At 40.7% G+C, this 25,199-nt stretch overlaps 1 protein-coding gene across 1 annotated transcript in view; it reads right to left on the reverse strand.

Moving 5' to 3' along the window:
* Nucleotides 1–25,199, reverse strand: part of LOC134826507 (aminoacyl tRNA synthase complex-interacting multifunctional protein 1-like) — a 44,615-nt gene that overhangs the window by 1,514 nt on the left and 17,902 nt on the right.

Here is a 25,199-nt window from a genome sequence, read left to right on the forward strand (position 1 = left end):
TGGTTTATCCTTATGTGGCAAAAGAAGCGATTTATAAATCTTTATCCACTGGGAAGTTTGATTAGGTTTTTAAAATGGGATACTGTAATGTTTTGATACATTTTTTTAAATATTGTACGGGTTCGGCCTTACAAATGGACAGGCTCACAAAATGAACAGCCCACATAGGACCATGCTGTATTTAGGTTCCTATAAATTAACCTATTCATCTTACTGTATGAAAGATAAAAAAAAAAGCATTAATTAACACTTCAGGAATGATAATGACATAGATTCAATATTTCTTTCACAAAAATTATGGACGTATTTTGCTGTTCTGGTCATTGCCCCGGCTCTAAACTGTTACCAGAAATGGAGACCAAGGTTTAGAATTTAACCCAGAAAACAAGGTTCTACCATGGACTTATGTCATCAAAGACTACTCTGGTCAAATAAATAAAAAACTGATTTAGTGACCTTTGGTAGATGAAAGAATGACAAAATAATAAATGAATAGCTCACATAAATGGACAGTGTTTGCCTCACAAAATGACAGTTTTATTTTATGATACAAGATGGCATATTAAAATTGGATGCCCCTTGCATAATTATTGGTATTCTTAACCAGTAAGGCTTATATGATGTGCCTAAATGTGTTGTTTGATCATCAATTTTGATCAAAATGCCTCACAAAATGACACGAAAAGCCTTTACAAAAATGACTCTATGTTTCAGATTGAATTACTTTCAATCATCTAAAATGGATCAGAAGCAGTCAATACAAGAAGGAGTTAATAATAATCAAAATCTGACAGTTAACAATCAAGTAGCATTTACATAAAGTGCTTAGTTCTGGTATCAAAACTTTGATTTCATACTCTTGATTTCAAACTCTGATTTCAAAAACTAAACGTAAATGAACGCTTCTCTTTTGTGAATGCACAGGAGAGTAATAAAAAAAACTCCTAAAAAGTAACTATAACACTGAAAAGTGATCGATCCAGTCTAGAAAATATCAAATATAACCAATTAACTGTATTACTAGTATGAAACAAAAAATGATTTTTACGCCTCTCACAAAATGACAATTTTTAAAAAATTTTTCAGAGTATAAAAAAATGTTCCTTTTTTTATTTATTCTGGTAATACAGAATGGTATATATATAACAACATATATATTTCTAACGTTAAGACACTTGAAAGTATAATGAAATTTTTCCCAATCGGATTTTGAAGTGAGCCCGTTTGGGTTGTAATTTGTAAGGCACTATCTCACGCGAAATTGGCCCAACTTTTTTTAATCATCCCTTTTTCCTGTAAACAGCTATTTATTCTTCAATCTATTGTATTTATCTAATGTCCTAGGCAGTGAAATCAATTGCATAGGCTGCTGTTAAAAATGACAGCCGTGACGAAAATTGTCTTTTTGTTATGGCATGTTTTTTTGGAAGATTTCAAAGATGACATTTTTATCTGCAAAATTTCGTTTTTTCAATCAATATCAACCACCGGGAAGGAAAAGTCTACCGTTTGAACTACCTATCTGGATAATAAAACAGGAAACAAAACTCATTTTTTGTGCATTTCAGTGCCATCTCCTTTTTCGTGTCATTTGTAAGGCCGATTACCGTATTGTAAATAAATACTTGGCGATTATATTTCAATACCTTCTTGTGGTCACAGAGCATATTTGATGGCTTTGAGAGCCTACCAAGGTTTTTTCTTTCATTCACCATAAATATTTTTGATCCCAGAGTGTTGCCTATGGACACGAACTAACTTCAGTGAAAAAATTTTGTGGCCAGGTCATTCTTGTAGGAGATATTCAGGAGGTGCCGGGAATCCGGGTCCCGGTCAACCGGTCAAATGCTGATTTATGAATCCTGGTCCGGTCCCGGTTAATTCAGGATTATTGGTCCCGGTCCGGGTACCCGTTCAAGCATCTCAAATTTGCCAGGGATTTTGACCGGGAATCTTTTACATCATTTCATTCTCTGTGATTTTAGGTTTTTACTTTCATTCATTGTGATTTCATCTTTAAAAATTCTGAGCCAATAAAACAATGTTTAAAATGCTAAACAAGTTTAGGTAACTAATATCGTTACATAACTCATAATGAAATTACATCAAGTTTTCAACTCGGGCTACGCACCAATTGTCAATTGGAATTGGAGAATGAAAACTGTTGAATAATTATGAGGGATCATTGATTGAGGGAATGAGGAATGGGGGTGAACTGAGTAATCGTACATGAACATTCAACATTATTGGTGTAGTACATTAGGCCCATGCCTTTTTGACGGTTTTTTAAAGTTTTTTCTAAATTTAATATTCTAGTTATTACTTATTCAAATTGTTCATTAATAATGTAAATGAAAGTTGCAGGCTTTTCAATATGAGAAACCAGTTTTTGGTCCCGCCCCCGTCATCCGGTCAAATCCCGGTCATCCCGGTAATATTGGATTGTTGGTCCCGGTCCGGTTCCGGTAAAGATCTAGTTCCAGGAATGATTGGTCCCGGTCCGATCCCGGGTCCGGTTGGTAAATTGGATACTCTCAGTCCCGGTCCCGGTCAAGTCACATTTTGTATCCCGGTTCTGAAAAAATATCATTGTAGACTTATTTTCTATCGAAATTTTACCCAATCAGGTTCTTTTTAGAAGCAAACATGTTTAAAAGACAAAAGGGGCAATTGAATGATCACAATGCTCAATATACAAAGATATTGTCCACAGTGCATCAATTTTGCAATTTTAAGCCATAAATTTGCCCTATTATTAATTATCAACTATGTACAGCAAAACAAGATAATAAGGAAAATAAATCCTAAGATCAAGTGGCCGAGTAGTCTCGACTCACCCATAGCTTCTCCATAAACGTCTATCATGAGCTTTGTACACTAAATCGTTGAAATTACTTACAAATTTGCCCTAGAAGCCAGTAATGTTATTTTAGGGATGTGATGACTTGAAAATCATAGATTATTACGACCAGGTACACATTTTAATCAAAATGAAGGATGCTATTGTTGAGAATTTGAGGAAACGACTTCAAAAATCTGATAACCGCAAATTCAAAATTTCAAATTCTTACTTTTTCTGGGAAAAATGGTGTTTCAAAACAAATATTTTAATATTTACCCACTATTTGCACTCTACTGAGATAGGTCTTATGCATTTTAAAGGTTTAAAGTGACCCAAGTCACTCTGAGAAAACTTTTCTCGCCTTTTTTCGTCACAGACCTTCATCAGCTTCTTTAAGGAGTCGCCTAGAAAAACCCATACACGGTGGACAAAATTTGAAATTTGCACAATCATCTGTGACATCTGAATATCCTATGACCAGAAAATTGGAGCCAGAAATCATTTCCACATCTCCTGGCATTCAATCAAACGAAATTTTAATTTTTCAGAAAAAGTTCAGATTTTTGACTTCAATAAGCTACTAACATTTTTCTGTTCCGTATTTTAGCATAAAATTTGTTGATCCAGACCCTCAAAACATTTGTCTACCAAATTAAACCGGAATTTATGGCCAAAGGGGGTTTTGAAATCGTGGCCTCCGTGCAACCGGTTTTGAAATATCGCCTAATGTTGGTGGGGAAATATTAATTGTATATTTTTTCATATTTTGTAGACATGTGTGATGATGTGATGTCATCAATTTTACGTTACTTTACTTTTACAGAAAATACCAGAAAGTCTGGGTATAATTCAGACATCTTTAGCCCAAAACTGCAGTAGTTATATTATAGAGAAAGGTTTGTATCACCTCAATTCACCCTCATTAGAGCACTACACTAAACTGTTCAATCGCTTTGTAAATCAAACAGTCAACAGTCCAGTGGGCCCCAATTTGTGGAGATTTCCTAGCCATGTGGTCATAAATCCCTACACTTCTCAAAAACCAGATGAACTCGATCACTCAACTTGCTAAGGAATACAGACTTAAGGCTCCAACCTTGATGCCGTAGCACTAATGATAAATACATCAACATCTGGGAAATAAGAACAAATCAAATAAACGCACAATCATGTCATAGTTAAGGTCCTATGGGTGACAGGTGTTTGTCCTCTTCAATGCAGCTTAAATTCGGATTTTGATTGAGGATTGGTGCATAATGGTCAATGATTATGAGGGTTTTATTGGTCAACTAACGGTCATCTAACAATGACCACGATAATTGCAACCACATAGACCCGATCTGGGTGAATTTTGGCATGTTGATTGGGTTCTCAGAGTTCTCAGATTAACATTTATTTGCCCAATCATCCTGATAAGTGGGAAACCGGATCCGAGGGAAAGGTATGTAGGACACCGAAAAGGATCACCAACTGCTGTTTGCGGTGGACTCACCAACAGTAACACTGGGACTACCGGGAAAGGATTATCGGCTTCTGTAGACAAGGATGATTCACCAACTGAAACTATAAATATGATGTTTACATACATCCATTGGATAGTGCAAACATTCAACATTGCAATTGATTCTTAGCTTTTAGATGAAAAATTGTTCAGTCTAATTATTATATAATACCAGCAGGAACCCGTCTACCCTAAAGTCATTATTTGACACCACTTGGGAGTCCAAATTTTGGGCACTAAAATTTTTATTCCTTGGCCAATTTTTTATTTTTTCATGCTGATTTGAAGGCCATTAAAGCATTTGACCCAGTCAAAAAAGTTTCAGTTGTATGTCTTTTACGGTTTTTGTGGAAAGTCGCGTTAAAATTGATGCCATGACGTCAGTAAAATAGTAAGATTGTATGAGTTAATATAGTATTGTATGAGTTAATATTTTTTTCAATCATAAATTATTCAAACAATATATAAATAATATAATATAATTATATAAAAACAACCCTTCATGAGTTAATATTTGATCATTTAGTAACTTTTTAAAATCATTTGGTTTTAAGTTAAGCCAGTTGAACATGATGTTAATTTTGCTAAATAACGAAGTAAACCGTACAGTACACTATAGTGTACTAGCGTCAAAAGCATTATTTATTACATAAGATTGATTATCTGTTCCATATCCAGGACCGTCGACGAGTCCGACTCGGCGCGCGTCCTGGTAGGTTGTAAACCTACAAATAGTTTTTCGAGCTGTATTTACCCCAAAAATTGGGGCACATTTAGCTTTAGCACAGTCAACAGTCGACTAATTTGATTGACGATGTCAGCCCTTCCAGATCGTTGCTTTGCGAAGCAAGAATGCTAGTTTGCGTTAACGGGCGATACTCGTAAAATATCTGTTCGACGAGTCCAACTCGGCGCGCGTCCTGGTAGGTTGTAAACCTACAATAGTTTGCGAGGCGCGTCGAAGTGGCGATCAAGTCCTCCAATTGACTAATCTGCCAGATATTTTATTTGGAGATTACAAGTTCAATCCCAGTCGGAGTCGTTTTCGGTTCTCCAATGTAATTATATTATTATGACGTTAAACATTTAACCTAGTTTAACCCACCAATAAATTTTATTTAACCCTACGTACGTTATGTGATACAGATGTATCAACTAAACACATTCACCATACAGCAGAATTCGTTAAATGTATAGTTTATTTGACGATGTCAATATTCATCGTTGACCATTGTTAATGATTTGGCCCGGCGCGCGCTACTTCGTAGTACTTGCCAACATTTCGAGAAGAAAGCGGCGCGCGCTACTTCGAAGAAATTTAGACGAGTAACATCCGTCAAATTCATCGCAGCTCGGCGAGGCACAGTACAAGTAGCGCATTTCGCCGATCTAGCTGTGCGAGGAGCCTCATTGAGTGCGCGGCGCGGCACAGTAACGCATCGCGCTACAAATGTATAGTGTACACGTTCACTTCACATAGCTATGTGTCTACGCGTACTGCGTGACGCGATTGTTTCACAAGTGCTACTGCAAGCGAGAGGGCTCTGGTTAGAGCAATACGTTCACGTTACTCACGTAAAAACAATGTAATATTGTTGATATGGTAACGTAATTAGAGGACACTTTCAGGCCGCCCCAGCAAACCCTACCGGCCGGGGAATATCTCCAAAAGTAAAATAGATAGAACCTTCCGGTTTTCAACAAAATGTCCGTCTCGTAAATTTAAAGGAGGCTCCCCAGGAGCACAATTTGGGACAACTTAGATTCTGAATTAAACCGAAAAGTTTGATTTTTGGCTAGATAAAAGGTCACAGCTTTTAAACTTTGCAAAGTCATGTCGTTGTCATGACTACTAAACTAAATACAGCGTGCGAAAGGTAAACTTGATGTGACGCGCGACGCCAAACGTGCTGTTGAAAATCTATCACCTCTAGCGAGCCCAGCAGGCGGTAAGGTTTTCTGGGGCGGTTACTCAATAATATCAAGATTGTGGGCCAATTTGAATGACGATTAAAAAGGTCTCTGGTCTGATCATAATTTTCATAACATATTTGACCTCACTTACAGTTACACACGTTTTGTTGAATGAACGCACCTCGCACTTGATATGGAAACAAATAAAACACAGTAAATAACATAATGTAATCAATTGAAAAGTACATAGTGATTCATTGCTCTAACCAGTATAGTGCGCGTCACGCATTGTATATTACTTTTCTGTTGTTGGTACATCATTATAACCTGCAACCTCAAACTCAACACCCTGCAAATAGTACAGATTATTATTTTGGCGCAGTTTATATCTCCGCCAAAAGCACACTCCCCAAATTGCGCGCATTGCTGTAACTTCTTTCAAACTTCATATGAATCGAGATAAATTATTTTGCAATGTATACAGAGTTAATATATGCACTTATATAAATCACTTGGAATACTTTTGAAAGAGAATAACAAGCTCAAAAACGTTACTGACGTATTTCTCCATATGAAAAGCACATAATAGCGTAAAAAGTTTTTGTCGAGGTGCCTCGAAAGTAATCTTAAATGATTCCCCGTTCAATTTTGGTCGAGGAACGCCAACTTAGTGCATAATCAAGCAAGTTATAGACATATTTCATACGTATCAAATTAGATGTGCTTTTGACGGAGATATAACGTGCGCCTATTATTATTATTAATCATAAAGCAAAGAGGTAGTCTAGTGATCAAAATTAAATTCAAATTTCAGTCAAACTAGATTATAAAGCAAAGAGGTAATTTATTTAGCTCGCTAACCTCAAGCTCGTACCTCTTAGTCTTATTTATTTATATCTTTAAAGCCTCATTTTACTGTTGAACTTCAAATCGATTTAACTTTGACTGTGTTACAAATTTTTCCATGATCTCAAAAGTTTTTGATAGGAAATTTTTAGGAAATTACAGTGAATGGACGATTATTAAGAGTCTGAATGCCTATTTGGACCTGAAATAAGAATTGTACATCATAAATCTATAATTCAATTCAAATATGTCGCGTTATTACCTCTAATATACCACACTTTTGGGAATCTAGATCACGCGACACGTGATCACGTGACAATGTCAATAGTATGACTATGGCGTTAATTACGCTGATGTTGGAGGTCGGCGCTTTTATAATTGTATCACGTGCTGACTGTTTCACCAGTAACAGAGGTGGCCACAAGCTTGTAATTTGAGATCGAAGGTTCAAAGAAATTCGGTATCCGTGTAGCTTGTGTAGATAAAATTCGCCATATCGGAGTCCGACATATAATTAGGTTCCCGGAACCAGGTCCAAATAAGCATTCAGACTGTTTGTCTGCAGCGCTGTTATTCTAATTCTATCGCTGTTTTTGGAGACTATGTATTTACCCAAAGCGATCTATCAAGATGAATCTGTGGTAGGTGCATGCTACCTTTCTTAATCACAGAGCTTAACTACAACAAATTAAATACACATTAAAATTTAATAATGACTTACCGTTACTTTAGGCGGGTACGAAATTCCACTCCCCGAAAACTTTATTTTGCTCTTGGTCGGATCGTCCTCAGCCTGGTAAGAAGTCTGAACATCATATTCTATAAACTGTTTGAAAATCCAATATCATTTGTTTTATTCCATTTCTGTACACTTGACTACTGATAAAGAAAATGATTTTGAATTGTATTGTCAATGTCATTGAATTAAAGAAACGCGTTTAATTGAATTGTTGTAGAACATAGAGTTATATTCACAAATTCTTTAAGACTTTTCAGGATGTTCTGATCGAATACCGTAGCTTTTCCTATAGTATTTGAAGTGGCGTACCATTTTATGCTACTGAAATTTATATGTTACAGTCAACAACCTTGAAAATACGTATCAGATAAATAATTATCGTTAATTCTTTTAGCCTTAATGTAATATTTATTTACTAAATTTTTTATCGGTCTAATGGTGAAGTAATTGTACTTCTCTGTAATAAAAAGCGTTCACTAAATAAGTATTTCTATACGTAAGGCCTCGAAAGTCTGGTTACCAACTAACATACACGATGGTAACGAATAACCATAAGCAATCTGATTACAAACTTACGCATAAAGGGTAGAACGTTTTGTCGTCCCAACTTCAAAGAGCTTCATTCTAACGAAATCCGTCCACTGTTCGAAACCCTCCACGTCGTCCACACCGCTACCTGTGTCTTGAACGGAACCCTCGATTGCGTCATCGTCTTTTATTGCCTCAACTTCACACTTTTTGACTAGATTTATCGCGGGGTTCTCCGATATCAAACTCTTTCGCGCCCGACTCGGTCCGACATCGGGTCGCCTCACCCATTCTTGGAGTGTAATCTTTGCTTTTTTACTTACCGGTTGTGCCATGACGTTGCCTTAATAAAGATCTTGGTAAGTAATACTATTTATCGACGATTAGTAAGTTAATATTATCACGGACATAACTTTCACGCTGAGGACCCTTGCGTGAATAATTATGTCCGCGAAAAATAAAAATAAATAAATAAGTAAAATTTCATGTCCGTGAATGCTAAAGTCTGATGATTATTTCCATTAATTTAAGTGTGTCGGTCCTTAAATATGTGTAGATATGTGTAGCCAATTGTTACAAAATGATTAGTTAGAACTCAGAACACGCATTCACACTGTATTAATTCACTGTACATAGCTTAGAAATAGAAATAAGTTGAATCACGCAAGTTACAACATTTTGACTGTAGCTTTGTTTCTAGGTTTCAGAAATAGTAAAACATTAATAAATAAAACATAATATAAGTCATATCATGGTTTTATGGAATGAATAAATTAAAAGTTGAATTTTGGTCATTACATTTTGGCTAAATTGGTGCCAATGAAAAATTGTTGGAGTTTTCACAAATCATGCAGTAGTTAAACTTATTTACTAATCACTCCTAAAGTGAGCGTTTTTGAGTATATGATGTGCATGAGTCGGCAATTGCAAACAATTTGATGTTAGCAACTGACCCTTTGACCTTTACTTTGACCTTTACTAAAGTAACCGTAATTTTGAAAAATTGCCCTTTCGTAAGACACAAGTATGCTGCTGAGTGCTGTCCTGGCCCATTAAGAGAGATGCCCAATAAAGAAGATCATTCTCCAATTTTTGTAAGTGTTTCTGGACACAAAGTGAGTCGTCTTACATCTTGTGACAAATGCTATATTGCTCATGAGTCTTTAAGACCTTTCTAGTTAACAGTCCAATAGCCCATTTGTGAATACTGTCATTGTTCGCGAGGCAAAAATCCATTTTTCAGCCATATTTCCGAAAGTTAGCCTTTTAGGGTATATGTTGCTTCATAAGGTGTATATAAATGTGGCCATTATGTACATTTTAGTGTATCAGAATAGTCTCTACAACCTTCCTAGGCGGAAATGCTAAAAATCACGGAAATTATGAACTGCGTCAAGCCAAAAACCTTTTTCGGCCATATTTCCGAAACGAAGCATTTTAAGGTATATTTTGCTTGATAAGTTGTATATAAATGTGGCTATTAGGCACATTTTGGTGTATCGGAATAGCCTTTAAGACCTTCCTGGACCGAAATACAAAAATTCGAGTGACTGCGAAACCCTGAAAAAGGGTGTGGCCGAAAACGCCCTCATTGCATTTATTTCAAAAATGCAATGAAGTCCAAATGTTTTAAGAATCATCTAGAGAGGTGATAACCGTTGAGAAATCGCTTTTAACACGAAAAGCTAACGAGATTCCGTTTCGTCCCTGACTATAAATATTGCCCGAGTAATTAAAGCAAGCTTATAAAATTAGATTCATATAGTATATAAATTATTTGGTGAATTTTCATTCTATGAAATAAAGTAGTCTGGTTATTATATATTTTAAAACAGTCGCGTTAGATTGACTACTTTCTATTCTGATAAGTTATCAGATGACCAGAGAGTGAACTGCAGACTACGAGCTGCTAAAGAAGTGTGAGCGCTCAGCATTTGTACATGGTTTATATATTTATGAGATTTCCTTTGTTTTTAGCTCAGTCCATTGTTATTAACTAATTTTCACCAGATATCTCCCGGGTAATAACCCACCTGCTTAAAACCCACGCGATCTAAGTCTGTTCTTTCTTGGTGCGAATTCAATTATATCTAAAACAAAGGTCACCATTGTTTTTCAGTTTGACCCACATTCCACGCCTTTCTGTTATAGACCTGGGTCTTTGTTCAACAGTCAACACCTGGAGTTAGGATGTTATTCCAGGGTGCGAACAAACTTAATATAACAGTCATGTTCCTTGTAATGACAAGACAAATTTATTAAAAGAACTTAGATTGGATAGGAATCTGTAGATCGTAAAAAAATTACGAATTCACTGTGTAAACTATAAGTTGATATCATACTCATACTCATAGGGTCTACGGAGCGAGCAGAAACAGTTCGATCCACATTTCACGCCTTTCTGTTATAGACCTGGGTCTTTGTTCAACACCTGGAGTTAGGATGTTATTTCAGGGTGCGAACAAACTTAATATAACAGTCCTGTTCCTTGTAATGTGTGTGTGTAGTTACCAGGGCAACTAGTTCAGCCCTCACTCTCCCCACCACCCAAGTTATCCCCCTCATCTGTTTTCTGATAACACTCCTCTCTCTCTCTCCTGGGTAACACCACCGTCCTGTATTCCTCCCTGCGATATAACACCATCAAGATGGACTGTATCTCCGTGCTTCTGGTCCAGAACCTGGCGGTGGCAGATCTGCTCTACACGGTGATCGTGCTGCCCATCCTGGTGACGTACTCTGCAGGAGGCTGTGTGTTAGGTGAGGGATGGTGTTGGGTGATGAGCCATCCTGGTGACGTACTCTGCAGGGGGCTGTGTGTTAGGTGAGGGATGGTGTTGGGTGAGGGATGGTGTTGGGTGATGAGCCATCCTGGTGACGTACTCTGCAGGGGGCTGTGTGTTAGGTGAGGGATGGTGTTGGGTGATGAGCCATCCTGGTGACGTACTCTGCAGAGGGGCTGTGTGTTAGGTGAGGGATGGTGTTGGGTGATGAGCCATCCTGGTGACGTACTCTGCAGGGGGCTGTGTGTTAGGTGAGGGATGGTGTTGGGTGATGAGCCATCCTGGTGACGTACTCTGCAGGGGGCTGTGTGTTAGGTGAGGGATGGTGTTGGGTGATGAGCCATCCTGGTGACGTACTCTGCAGGGGGCTGTGTGTTAGGTGAGGGATGGTGTTGGGTGATGAGCCATCCTGGTGACGTACTCTGCAGGGGGCTGTGTGTTAGGTGAGGGATGGTGTTGGGTGATGAGCCATCCTGGTGACGTACTCTGCAGGGGGCTGTGTGTTAGGTGAGGGATGGTGTTGGGTGATGAGCCATCCTGGTGACGTACTCTGCAGGGGGGCTGTGTGTTAGGTGGGGGATGGTGTTGGGTGATGAGCCATCCTGGTGACGTACTCTGCAGGGGGCTGTGTGTTAGGTGAGGGATGGTGTTGGGTGATGAGCCATCCTGGTGACGTACTCTGCAGGGGGCTGTGTGTTAGGTGAGGGATGGTGTTGGGTGATGAGCCATCCTGGTGACGTACTCTGCAGGGGGCAGTGTGTTAGGTGAGGGATGGTGTTGGGTGATGAGCCATCCTGGTGACGTACTCTGCAGGGGGGCTGGGTGTTAGGTGAGGGATGGTGTTGGGTGATGAGCCATCCTGGTGACGTACTCTGCAGGGGGCTGGGTGTGTGGTGAGGGATGGTGTTGGGTGATGAGCCATCCTGGTGACGTACTCTGCAGGGGGCTGGGTGTGTGGTGAGGGATGGTGTTGGGTGATGAGCCATCCTGGTGACGTACTCTGCAGGGGGCTGTGTGTTAGGTGAGGGATGGTGTTGGGTGATGAGCCATCCTGGTGACGTACTCTGCAGGGGGCTGTGTGTTAGGTGAGGGATGGTGTTGGGTGATGAGCCATCCTGGTGACGTACTCTGCAGGGGGCTGTGTGTTAGGTGAGGGATGGTGTTGGGTGATGAGCCATCCTGGTGACGTACTCTGCAGGGGAGCTGTGTGTTAGGTGAGGGATGGTGTTGGGTGATGAGCCATCCTGGTGACGTACTCTGCAGGGGGCTGTGTGTTAGGTGAGGGATGGTGTTGGGTGATGAGCCATCCTGGTGACGTACTCTGCAGGGGAGCTGTGTGTTAGGTGAGGGATGGTGTTGGGTGATGAGCCATCCTGGTGACGTACTCTGCAGGGGGCTGTGTGTTAGGTGAGGGATGGTGTTGGGTGATGAGCCATCCTGGTGACGTACTCTGCAGGGGGCTGTGTGTTAGGTGAGGGATGGTGTTGGGTGATGAGCCATCCTGGTGACGTACTCTGCAGGGGGCTGTGTGTTAGGTGAGGGATGGTGTTGGGTGATGAGCCATCCTGGTGACGTACTCTGCAGGGGAGCTGTGTGTTAGGTGAGGGATGGTGTTGGGTGATGAGCCATCCTGGTGACGTACTCTGCAGGGGGCTGTGTGTTAGGTGAGGGATGGTGTTGGGTGATGAGCCATCCTGGTGACGTACTCTGCAGGGGAGCTGTGTGTTAGGTGAGGGATGGTGTTGGGTGATGAGCCATCCTGGTGACGTACTCTGCAGGGGGCTGTGTGTTAGGTGAGGGATGGTGTTGGGTGATGAGCCATCCTGGTGACGTACTCTGCAGGGGAGCTGTGTGTTAGGTGAGGGATGGTGTTGGGTGATGAGCCATCCTGGTGACGTACTCTGCAGGGGGCTGTGTGTTAGGTGAGGGATGGTGTTGGGTGATGAGCCATCCTGGTGACGTACTCTGCGGGGGGGCTGTGTGTTAGGTGAGGGATGGTGTTGGGTGATGAGCCATCCTGGTGACGTACTCTGCAGGGGGCTGTGTGTTAGGTGAGGGATGGTGTAGGGTGATGAGCCATCCTGGTGACGTACTCTGCAGGGGGCTGGGTGTTAGGTGAGGGATGGTGTTGGGTGATGAGCCAACTCACCTTCATCCCGGGGACAGTTACTAACCTTACTGTGCTTGTTATCACTGTTTACAGGTTGAGGACCCTCTTGTCTCCATTCTCAAGTGTATCTGTGACTGCAGGCCGAGGTGTGGTAGGGTTGACCTGGATAGTATCTCTACTGGGAATTATGATCTCTCTGTCCTACAAGTCCCTCTCAGTGTACAGTCCCACAGCTGCTCGCTGCAACTCCTCTCTCTGTCCTACAAGTCCCTCTCAGTGTTCAGTCTCACAGCTGCTCGCTGCAACTCCTCCATCTAGGGACCCTGTAGGAGGTCCTGTGTTTCTGGTGGTAGCTACAGGTCTTCTGATCATCCTACCAGTCTTCGCTATCACACTCGACAACATTGCTATGGGAGTCACTGCTTTTAGGAACTCATCCGCTGGAAACCGAAGCAAGGGTATAACTACTGAGTACTGTTACCGCACTTTCAGGACTTTTCATAGCGAGCTGGACTCCTCTCATTGTCTTCACCTTCTTCAGGATATGGAGGGTACCGGTGCCCATTTTATTAGACTTACTGGCGTTTCATTGCATCTTCTTGGATACTGCGGGTAACCCTGTTTTGTACACTTTTACTAACAGGCGATTTAGGGAGTATGTGAGGAACAGTGTCGTGTTGTGCTGCAGAGGAAGAAAGGGGAGCAACCTAGTGGGAATTTCTCTCCGCACTACAAATAATCCCACTCTTTCTCCTACCCCTCCTTCCTTTGCTATGGAGTCGGAGTCGTAGAAACCCAAAAAAGAGACATAACCTATCATAATGAATACATGCTGTAGTACTTTGTTGTTTCAAATCCAGAAATCATTGACCATGTTCTGAATTATTTGAAATATATTGTTATCGTATTGTGAAGATTTTAAAAACATTTCCATCCACAACTGCAAGGCCAATTATAGAATGAAATGATCGTTTAATAATGCAAAATATACAATTTTGACTTGTTGAACTGTTCAAAAATAGTATCAATTAAAACGGAGTCTTCTCAATTATCCATTGATGTCTTGCTTGTCTTTCTGCTACTTCTTTGGTTACCGTTTGTAGCCACTGTCCATCGTCTGTGGTTCCTATGACATACCCAGGCCAGTACCGATTGTAGATAAGTAGAATATCACTGAAACCGACAAATGTACCGAGATTTATCATCGAAGAAGCAGGGCTTAGATACCAAGAACACTTACGAATGTCAACACTTAAGTGATGATCCCAAAATACATACCAATTGTTTTTACCCATGCAAAGGTAGTAATTGGGAGTTGTGTCAGAGGTGATTAAGAAGTATTGTTGATAATACGCTACTCTTTTATCCGACAACGCATCTAGATGAGTGAACTTGAGCCTAATTGGTGATGTGTCTGTCAGCCTTGGATAATTGTGTTTATCAATTGATATGTACCTACTTAATCCTCTACTCCGCAGGTAACATGTCTTGGATGTATCAAAATATCTCTCATTTTTCAAGAGGTTTGATAGAGCAATCTGAGCACGGTAAGGATACTCCTTGAATTTTTCAATCAGTGACTTCAGTTCATTTGCATGGCTGTAGCGAAACTTTGTCTTGAGATCAATTTGAAGTGTAGTAGCTTCATTTGCAATATCTTTAACTAAATCAGCTGCATTTTCCGACAGGAAAGAGAAGGTCTCATCTTTTTCTTTCAGTTCAAGGATACTATTGGTTCGACTTTTAACATCTTCGAAGGCAGCAGATATCTGAACAATTTCATCCACATTTTCCTGAATTGATAGGGCATAGTGTCTAAATCCAAAGGAAGCATAATATATTTGAAACATGGAGTGGTATTCAACGTGATGAACTCGAGAAGTTTCAAGTGATTCGATACTGTGCATGAATCCCTCTGCAAATTTTAACACTCCAGAAATGTCAGGCCTTGGAGGAGGTCTTTCACTGCCCACAGTGAACACGTTTATTTGCGAGGCTCCGCGTTGATGTAGCTGTCTTAGAGCATCTTTCAGTTGTGACACAGTGTCATAACTTTCTGGAAACTGTGCAAGATGATGATCAAGTGTTGCCTTTTCTTTTCTGGTAATTAAAGAAAACTCCATGGTTATGTATAGGTAACCTCCATATACTACTTTGCTTAGGCAGTGCGTCCCATAAAATCCGACAAAATCTTTGTAATCTTCGTTTTTCAGAAGGTTTTCAGCACGTTTTGTAAAAGTAAATTCTCCTACTTCCGAAGCATTTGTTGTAACATCAATTTTTATTACAAGGACTGTGCTAAGTTCAGTGATATGCGATGTTTTGAAATATTCATTTAAACTTGGTGACGTTGCTGTAAGAAATGCTCCAGCCGTGAAAAGTTCCCCAGAAAGAAAAGAAAATGTCTCTCCCCCTGTTCTGCATGCCTTTAACTGTATTTGAATTCTTTTGTATGGCTTTTCATCAAGACCCTTCACCTTAACTGCAGCATTGAATGTAGGCTGCAACTTTAAACTGTTGTAACCATTACCCCACTCAATATCACTGGGACTAGAAGCAAAAGGTGCTTTGATAACCGTTTGGTCATATACTTTTGTTGCCACAAACTTACTATCAATTACAGCAGCGTTGATAGTTAAGTATGTTAATGTTATCAATAGTAAAAGTCCTGCAAACGCCATGTCTCACTCTACGTAGCCAAAGAATCAGACCCACGTTCAAAGTGTGAACAAGGTTGCACCAAAAAACAGGTTCAAGATTATGCTGGCTTTCTCTCGGTAAAACTGTAAACGTACAGCGCAGTACTGCAGTATGTCAAACTTCACAAGAATATACTATGTAGAAAGAGTAAAACAAAATGGCCACTAGCTACACCTCGCGCTAAGTTGATTAACTGAAGCTCACCATCTGCTCAAATGACGTCAGATGCATTTCGAATGGATGAATAAAACAACGAAAATTTAGTCATCTGTAACTTGGGAACACCAGTTGCAGGTGGGACCACTGTAACAACGCTCACAAAGATGTATTCTTGTGTAAATTTGTATTGATCCCGTTTTATGCGACAAGGAAAAATGCTATTATCAGAAAAGGAATTACTCGACGTTTCAATGTTACAACATCGTATTCATGATCTAAAAATCCAAGAAAACATTGCAACCATAATACTCATAAAAATATCGATTTTATTGGGGTCACAACGGCATAAAAGTGTTAGTAACATTACTCATTCCTTCATTAGTATAGAGGCGCCATAAGCCCCGTTTTTGTTGCTTTAACCCTAATCTTTGGTATATAATTATTATGTTTAGATTAGATATGCAATCAAAGTTGAATTTTATATTCTTGTGGGGGGTTTATATAATGTATTATTACAGAGAGAGAGTCGCTAAGGGTCCCGATGGAAAAGGTTTAGGGACACATAACTCAGTAGCGATTGTAACTCACCGCCCCGAACTTGCGTTGAGTTTTGCCGTTTAGACATGAGCAATTTGAAAAGGCAGATTGGGGAGACATCCAAATGAATATTTAAAATCTATATTTAATTGAAGGATTTGATTACAAGAAATATTGTGATGAATAGTTTGACCGATTTAACAGAGCACGACTGGACTGCCCAGAACCGAAACCATTTGGCGCCAATTGATAATTTTCAATAAATAGTGTTTTTCCAGTATTGGTGCCCTGATAGTTTAGATTACGTAGTCATGTTTCTTCTGCGTAAGACTTATCAGACCTTTAGGATGTTTTCTTTAACTACTTTGGGTTGTTTTAAAGTTCGATAATAATAATAATATATTAATGTATAGTGTGGTGTAATGATAAATATACAAAATATATAATACTGAGTGCGTCCTATAATAAATCCAAATCTATAAACTGCAGTACCACATCATTGAGTAACTGTATAAGACCTCTGTACGTGTCCGCTGCGCACCATGGTAGCTACTCTCCACTAAAGTCTTCTATTGTTGTTGTAATTCACATAATAAAAATATAATGAGATTTAGAGTGCGTAATATAATATAGAACTGATACGTGTACGCTATCACTTTACTGGCAAGCGGTCAACTCTACCCATGATTATGGGTTTTTGGTCAAATAAATTAGAGGTAATACTCAAATACGAAGGTCAAAAACCTAAGTACACCCCGATAAAAATAAAAAAAAAAAGCTAAAAGTTGTAAAAGTAATTTACCAAACGATAAATAGTATGGTGAGTATAAGGGCGGAGGTCGTGCTTGCCAGCACTGTGATATATGAGCTAACGTGCGTCACTAAAGTGACTCAATAGGTATGTCGATCTTATCTCATTGTACACAGCTGTGTCCGGTATAGCAGTATACTACAATTTTTGATAAGAATAGATTAAAAAACATTTGACACTTGATAGTGTAGAGTTGAGACACAGTTAATAAACTGCGTTACTAAAATGCTATACAGCAAAAACAGAAGCCCCTTACCAAACACTCTACCTACTGACTCCAACCACCCTAACATCTTGTGGGACCACTCTTCTGCCTGCTTTAAGCTTTACAATGAACTTAAAGTCAGAGATTCAGTAAACTTATTTGTGTCACCTTTGTGAGCATAAAATCCGGGATTGGAGTATTATTCATTGATACACTGGCAAAATATGGTTTTGCTCAAACAGTTTCCAAACCAACACGAGTCACTGACCACAGTGCCACCCTTATTGACCATGTTTACACAAATAATATTGAAAACACATTAAGTAGTAACGTTCTAACATTCGACATCTCTGATCATCTTGCAACATTAACCACTATAAAGCTACGTGCAGTATCACAAAAGCACACCACACACTCGAATAGGACCAATACCACAAAATATCGTCAAACACGTACTATTAATGAAGCCAACAATGCCATCTTCAAGGAGCTATTGGAAGGGGAGACGTGGGAGGTAGCGCGGGAATCAGGCTGTGCAAATGAACAGTATGATAAATTCTCAGAAATATACATGAAACATTACAACACTGCATATAATACCCCGTTAAGAGCAATCGTAGTCGTCGCGAAAATGAACGGTCTGATCCGAAGCCGTGGATACTTCCATGGCTCGAAACGGCCTGCTCACGTAAACAGCATTTATATCATCTGAATATCACTGGGCCTACTTATGAAAACATAGCCGCATACGATAAAATGAAATTATTTTGCAGTAAACACGTTAATCTTGCCAAGGAGCGGTATTACAAAAAACAATTTGAAAAATATCAGGACTGTTCCAAAAAACAATGGGAGATAATCAACGGCCTGCTAAACAGAAAAAGACGGGGATCTGATCAGATTAGATTGAGGGATACTGACGGGAAGATCCTGAGTACTAACTCGGCTGTCGCTGAAAAGTTTAATGGCTACTTTTCCAGCATCGCAGCCAACATCAAGTCTCAGATCAGTTCCCGACAGACCTTCGATCCTGGGGGGTTCCAGGACTATCTGACCGGGTCATGTCCAACGTCTATCTACCTTGAACCTGCGACACCTATCGAGATACATAGAATTATTATTGGCCTCAAAAATAAGGCAACTCTCGATTCAAAAATTGAGCCTTTGAAAGTAGCTAGCACATGCCAAAATTTTGTATGTACCTTTGCATCAGTAGTCAACACATCTTTTGCAGAGGGAACTTTCCCTAAAGCTCTGAAAACCGCAAAAGTTACACCTATACACAAAGGAGGTTCCAAACTCGACGTAGCAAATTATAGACCTATCTCGCTTTTGGGCTCGTTCTCAAAAATTTACGAAAAACTCATGCACAGGCGGGTACTAGAATTTCTCGACAAGAATAACTCACTATTCGAGAATCAATACGGATTCCGACCAGGAAGATCATGCGAGCATGCGCTTCTCAATGCTCAGAGCTCCATTCTGCATTCCCTTAATAAGAACCAAATAACACTACTATTACTTTTAGACTATAGCAAGGCATTTGACGTCCTAGATCACGCGACATTACTCAGGAAACTTGAGCATTACGGTATTCGCGGCATTGCCTTGAAATGGTTCGAGTCATACCTTAATGGTCGCAGTCAATTTGTCTCCTTGAACGGCTCCAATTCATCATTAGAATCTATGGTATACGGTGTTCCACAAGGTAGAATATTAGGCCCCCTGCTTTTCGTTATATATATCAATGACTTACCAGGAATCAGTAACTTAGCTAAATTTATATTATACGCAGACGATGCAAATATAATTATCACCGGATCAAATATACAGATCTTCCAAAGTTTTGTACAATCTCACTTAAATTTCTGTTCGCTCGTTTGGGGTTTTGCTGCAAAATCTCATATTAACTCACTGTTCACTAAACAAAAACAAGGAATACGAGCAGTTATGCCGGGTTACGTGAATTACTATTACAAAGATGGTAAACTTCCGGATCATACTAAAGCTACGTTTAAAGAGTACGAAATATTAACTGTACACGGGGTAATCATAAAAAATGCTCTGACTCTGATGCACAAGATAAATTACATGCCTGGCCTTCTGCCGTCGTCGATAAAAGACTTATTTCCTCCCGATTTACCAAAGTATGGCACATCTTATGACGACAATATCGACTGGCTATCAACGTACTCTCAGACTCAACCAGATCTACGCGCTAGTGTTCTGTATAAAGGTCCTATATTAGCTATTACCGAGCACAACATTAGTCGCATAACTTGCCCATCTAGCATTTTCTCAATAAGCATTTATAAGAAATCAGCAAAGCGTGTAATGATAGAACTACAAAGCTCAGGAAACGATGAAGAATGGCCAACTTTTCTGTAATAATTTACCCGGGCTACGTAAATCAGCAAGATCAGGCACTCAACAAATCAACTACCGAGAATAACCTAAGGAATAAGTAAAACTAGACGGTTAGCACACCGTTAGAACAGCCGACACTTAATAGCAACCTAACATATGCAGCTCAACTTTCACTATTATATCCCATCTAAATCACTTATCGTGCCATCCTGACAGCACATTCCATATTTCACTGCCAACTAGCGCAAACCTATACTGATAAAACACCTACGACAGTATTATCAAGTAAAGAATTTTATATAAACGTTTAAGCTTTTAAATGTGTTTGCAGATCAGGGTCATCAGAATCAACTGATAAAATCTAGACGAAATAACTATGAGTTCGATGGCATGTAATTTGCGTGCCCTTCGGGGATTAATATTGATTAATACAATTATTATATATTTTGAGTAAACATTGACTGGTGTAAAAGCCAGCCCCAAACAAACATTTATGAGTATTATGGTTGCAATGTATTCTTGGATTTTTAGATCATGAATACGATGTTGTAACATTGAAACGTTGAGTAATTCCTTTTCTGATAAGAGCATTTTTCCTTGTTGCATAAAACGGGATCAATACAAATTTACACAAGAATACACCTTTGTGAGCGTTGTTACAGTGGTCCCACCTGCAACTGGTGTTCCCAAGTTACAGATGACTAAATTTTCGTTGTTTTATTCATCCATTCGAAATGCATCTGACGTCATTTGAGCAGATGGTGAGCTTCAGTTAATCAACTTAGCGCGAGGTGTAGCTAGTGGCCATTTTGTTTTACTCTTTCTACATAGTATATTCTTGTGAAGTTTGACATACTGCAGTACTGCGCTGTACTTTTACCGAGAGAAAGCCAGCATAATCTTGAACCTGTTTTTTGGTGCAACCTTGGTTATTCACACTTTGAACGTGGGTCTGGTTCTTTGGCTACTTAGAGTGAGACATGGCGTTTGCAGGACTTTTACTATTGATAACATTAACATACTTAACTATCAACACTGCTGTAATTGATAGTAAGTTTGTGGCAACAAAAGTATATGACCAAACGGTTATCAAAGCACCTTTTGCTTCTAGTCCCAGTGATATTGAGTGGGGTAATGGTTACAACATTTTAAAGTTGCAGCCTACATTCAATGCCGCAGTTAAGGTGAAGGGTCTTGATGAAAAGCCATACAAAAGAATTCAAATACAGTTAAAGGCATGCAAAACAGGGGGAGAGACATTTTCTTTTCTTTCTGGGGAACTTTTCACGGCTGGAGCATTTCTTACAGCAACGTCACCAAGTTTAAATGAATATTTCAAAACATCGCATATCACTGAACTTAGCACAGTCCTTGTAATAAAAATTGATGTTACAACAAATGCTTCGGAAGTAGGAGAATTTACTTTTACAAAACGTGCTGAAAACCTTTTGAAAAACGAAGATTACAAAGATTTTGTCGGATTTTATGGGACGCACTGCCTAAGCAAAGTAGTATATGGAGGTTACCTATACATTACTATGGAGTTTTCTTTAATTACCAGAAAAGAAAAGGCAACACTTGATCATCATCTTGCACAGTTTCCAGAAAGTTATGACACTGTGTCACAACTGAAAGATGCTCTAAGACAGCTACATCAACGCGGAGCCTCGCAAATAAACATGTTCACTGTGGGCAGTGAAAGACCTCCTCCAAGGCCTGACATTTCTGGAGTGTTAAAATTTGCAGAGGAATTCATGCACAGTATCGAATCACTTGAAACTTCTCGAGTTCATCACGTTGAATACCACTCCATGTTTCAAATATATTATGCTTCCTTTGGATTTAGACACTATGCCCTATCAATTCAGGAAAATGTGGATGAAATTGTTCAGATATCTGCTGCCTTCGAAGATGTTAAAAGTCGAACCAATAGTATCCTTGAACTGAAAGAAAAAGATGAGACCTTCTCTTTCCTGTCGGAAAATGCAGCTGATTTAGTTAAAGATATTGCAAATGAAGCTACTACACTTCAAATTGATCTCAAGACAAAGTTTCGCTACAGCCATGCAAATGAACTGAAGTCACTGATTGAAAAATTCAAGGAGTATCCTTACCGTGCTCAGATTGCTCTATCAAACCTCTTGAAAAATGAGAGATATTTTGATACATCCAAGACATGTTACCTGCGGAGTAGAGGATTAAGTCGGTACATATCAATTGATAAACACAATTATCCAAGGCTGACAGACACATCACCAATTAGGCTCAAGTTCACTCATCTAGATACGTTGTCGGATAAAAGAATAGCGTATTATCAACAATACTTCTTAATCACCTCTGACACAACTCCCAATTACTACCTTTGCATGGGTAAAAACAATTGGTATGTATTTTGGGATCATCACTTAAGTGTTGACATTCGTAAGTGTTCTTGGTATCTAAGCCCTGCTTCTTCGATAATAAATCCTGGTACATTTGTTGGTTTCAGTGATATTTTACTTATCCACAATCGGTACTGGCCTGGGTATGTCATAGGAACCACAGACGATGGACAGTGGCTACAAACGGTAACCAAAGAAGTAGCAGAAAGACAAGCAAGACATCAATGGATAATTGAGAAGACTCCGTTTTAATTGATACTATTTTTGAACAGTTCAACAAGTCAAAATTGTATATTTTGCATTATTAAACGATAATTTCATTCTATAATTGGCCTTGCAGTTGTGGATGGAAATGTTTTTAAAATCTTCACAATACGATAACAATATATTTCAAATAATTCAGAACATGGTCAATGATTTCTGGATTTGAAACAACAAAGTACTACAGCATGTATTCATTATGATAGGTTATGTCTCTTTTTTGAGTTTCTGCGACTCCGACTCCATAGCAAAGGAAGGAGGGGTAGGAGAAAGAGTGGGATTATTTGTAGTGCGGAGAGTAATTCCCACTAGGTTGCTCCGCTTTCTTCCTCTGCAGCACAACACGACACTGTTCCTCACATACTCCCTAAATCGCCTGTTAGTAAGAGTGTACAAAACAGGGTTACCCGCAGTATCCAAGAAGATGCAATGAAACGCCAGTAAGTCTAATAAAATGGGCACCGGTACCCTCCATATCCTGAAGAAGGTGAAGACAATGAGAGGAGTCCAGCTCGCTATGAAAAGTCCTTAAAGTGCGGTAACAGTACTCAGTAGTTATACCCTGCTTCGGTTTCCAGCGGATGAGTTCCTAAAAGCAGTGACTCCCATAGCAATGTTGTCGAGTGTGATAGCGAAGACTGGTAGGATGATCAGGAGACCTGTAGTTACCACCAGAAACACAGGACCTCCTACAGGGTCCCTGTAGATGGAGGAGTTGCAGCGAGCAGCTGTGGGACTGTACACTGAGAGGGACTTGTAGGACAGAGAGAGGAGTTGCAGCGAGCAGCTGTGAGACTGTACACTGGGAGGGACTTGTAGGACAGAGAGAGCAGCTGTGAGACTGTACACTGGGAGGGACTTGTAGGACAGAGAGAGCAGCTGTGGGACTGTACACTGGGAGGGACTTGTAGGACAGAGAGAGGATAGTTGCAGCGAGCAGCTGTGAGACTGAACACTGAGAGGGACTTGTAGGACAGAGAGAGGATAGTTGCAGCGAGCAGCTGTGGGACTGTACACTGAGAGGGACTTGTAGGACAGAGAGAGGATAGTTGCAGCGAGCAGCTGTGAGACTGTACACTGAGAGGGACTTGTAGGACAGAGAGAGGATAGTTCCCAGTAGAGATACTATCCAGATCAACCCTACCACACCTCGTCCTACAGTCACAGATACACTTGAGAATGGAGACAAGAGGGTCCTCAATCTGTAAACAGTGATAACAAGCACAGTAAGGTTAGTAACTGTCCCTGGGATGAAGGTGAGTTGGCTCATCACCCAACACCATCCCTCACCTAACACACAGCCCCCTGCAGAGTACGTCACCAGGATGGCTCATCACCCAACACCATCCCTCACCTAACACACAGCCCCCTGCAGAGTACGTCACCAGGATGGCTCATCACCCAACACCATCCCTCACCTAACACACAGCCCCCTGCAGAGTACGTCACCAGGATGGCTCATCACCCAACACCATCCCTCACCTAACACACAGCCCCCTGCAGAGTACGTCACCAGGATGGCTCATCACCCAACACCATCCCTCACCTAACACACAGCCCCCTGCAGAGTACGTCACCAGGATGGCTCATCACCCAACACCATCCCTCACCTAACACACAGCCCCCTGCAGAGTACGTCACCAGGATGGCTCATCACCCTACACCATCCCTCACCTAACACACAGCCCCCTGCAGAGTACGTCACCAGGATGGCTCATCACCCAACACCATCCCTCACCTAACACACAGCCCCCCTGCAGAGTACGTCACCAGGATGGCTCATCACCCAACACCATCCCTCACCTAACACACAGCCCCCTGCAGAGTACGTCACCAGGATGGCTCATCACCCAACACCATCCCTCACCCAACACACAGCCCCCCTGCAGAGTACGTCACCAGGATGGCTCATCACCCAACACCATCCCTCACCTAACACCCAGCCCCCCTGCAGAGTACGTCACCAGGATGGCTCATCACCCAACACCATCCCTCACCTAACACCCAGCCCCCCTGCAGAGTACGTCACCAGGATGGCTCATCACCCAACACCATCCCTCACCTAACACCCAGCCCCCTGCAGAGTACGTCACCAGGATGGCTCATCACCCAACACCATCCCTCACCCAACACACAGCCCCCCTGCAGAGTACGTCACCAGGATGGCTCATCACCCAACACCATCCCTCACCTAACACACAGCCCCCCTGCAGAGTACGTCACCAGGATGGCTCATCACCCAACACCATCCCTCACCTAACACACAGCCCCCTGCAGAGTACGTCACCAGGATGGCTCATCACCCAACACCATCCCTCACCTAACACACAGCCCCCTGCAGAGTACGTCACCAGGATGGCTCATCACCCAACACCATCCCTCACCTAACACACAGCCCCCTGCAGAGTACGTCACCAGGATGGCTCATCACCCAACACCATCCCTAACCCAACACACAGCCCCCCTGCAGAGTACGTCACCAGGATGGCTCATCACCCAACACCATCCCTCACCT

This window comes from Bolinopsis microptera, chromosome 2 (genome assembly GCF_026151205.1).
Source record: "Bolinopsis microptera isolate Bmic1 chromosome 2, MBARI_Bmic_1.0, whole genome shotgun sequence".
Classification (NCBI taxonomy): domain Eukaryota; kingdom Metazoa; phylum Ctenophora; class Tentaculata; order Lobata; family Bolinopsidae; genus Bolinopsis; species Bolinopsis microptera.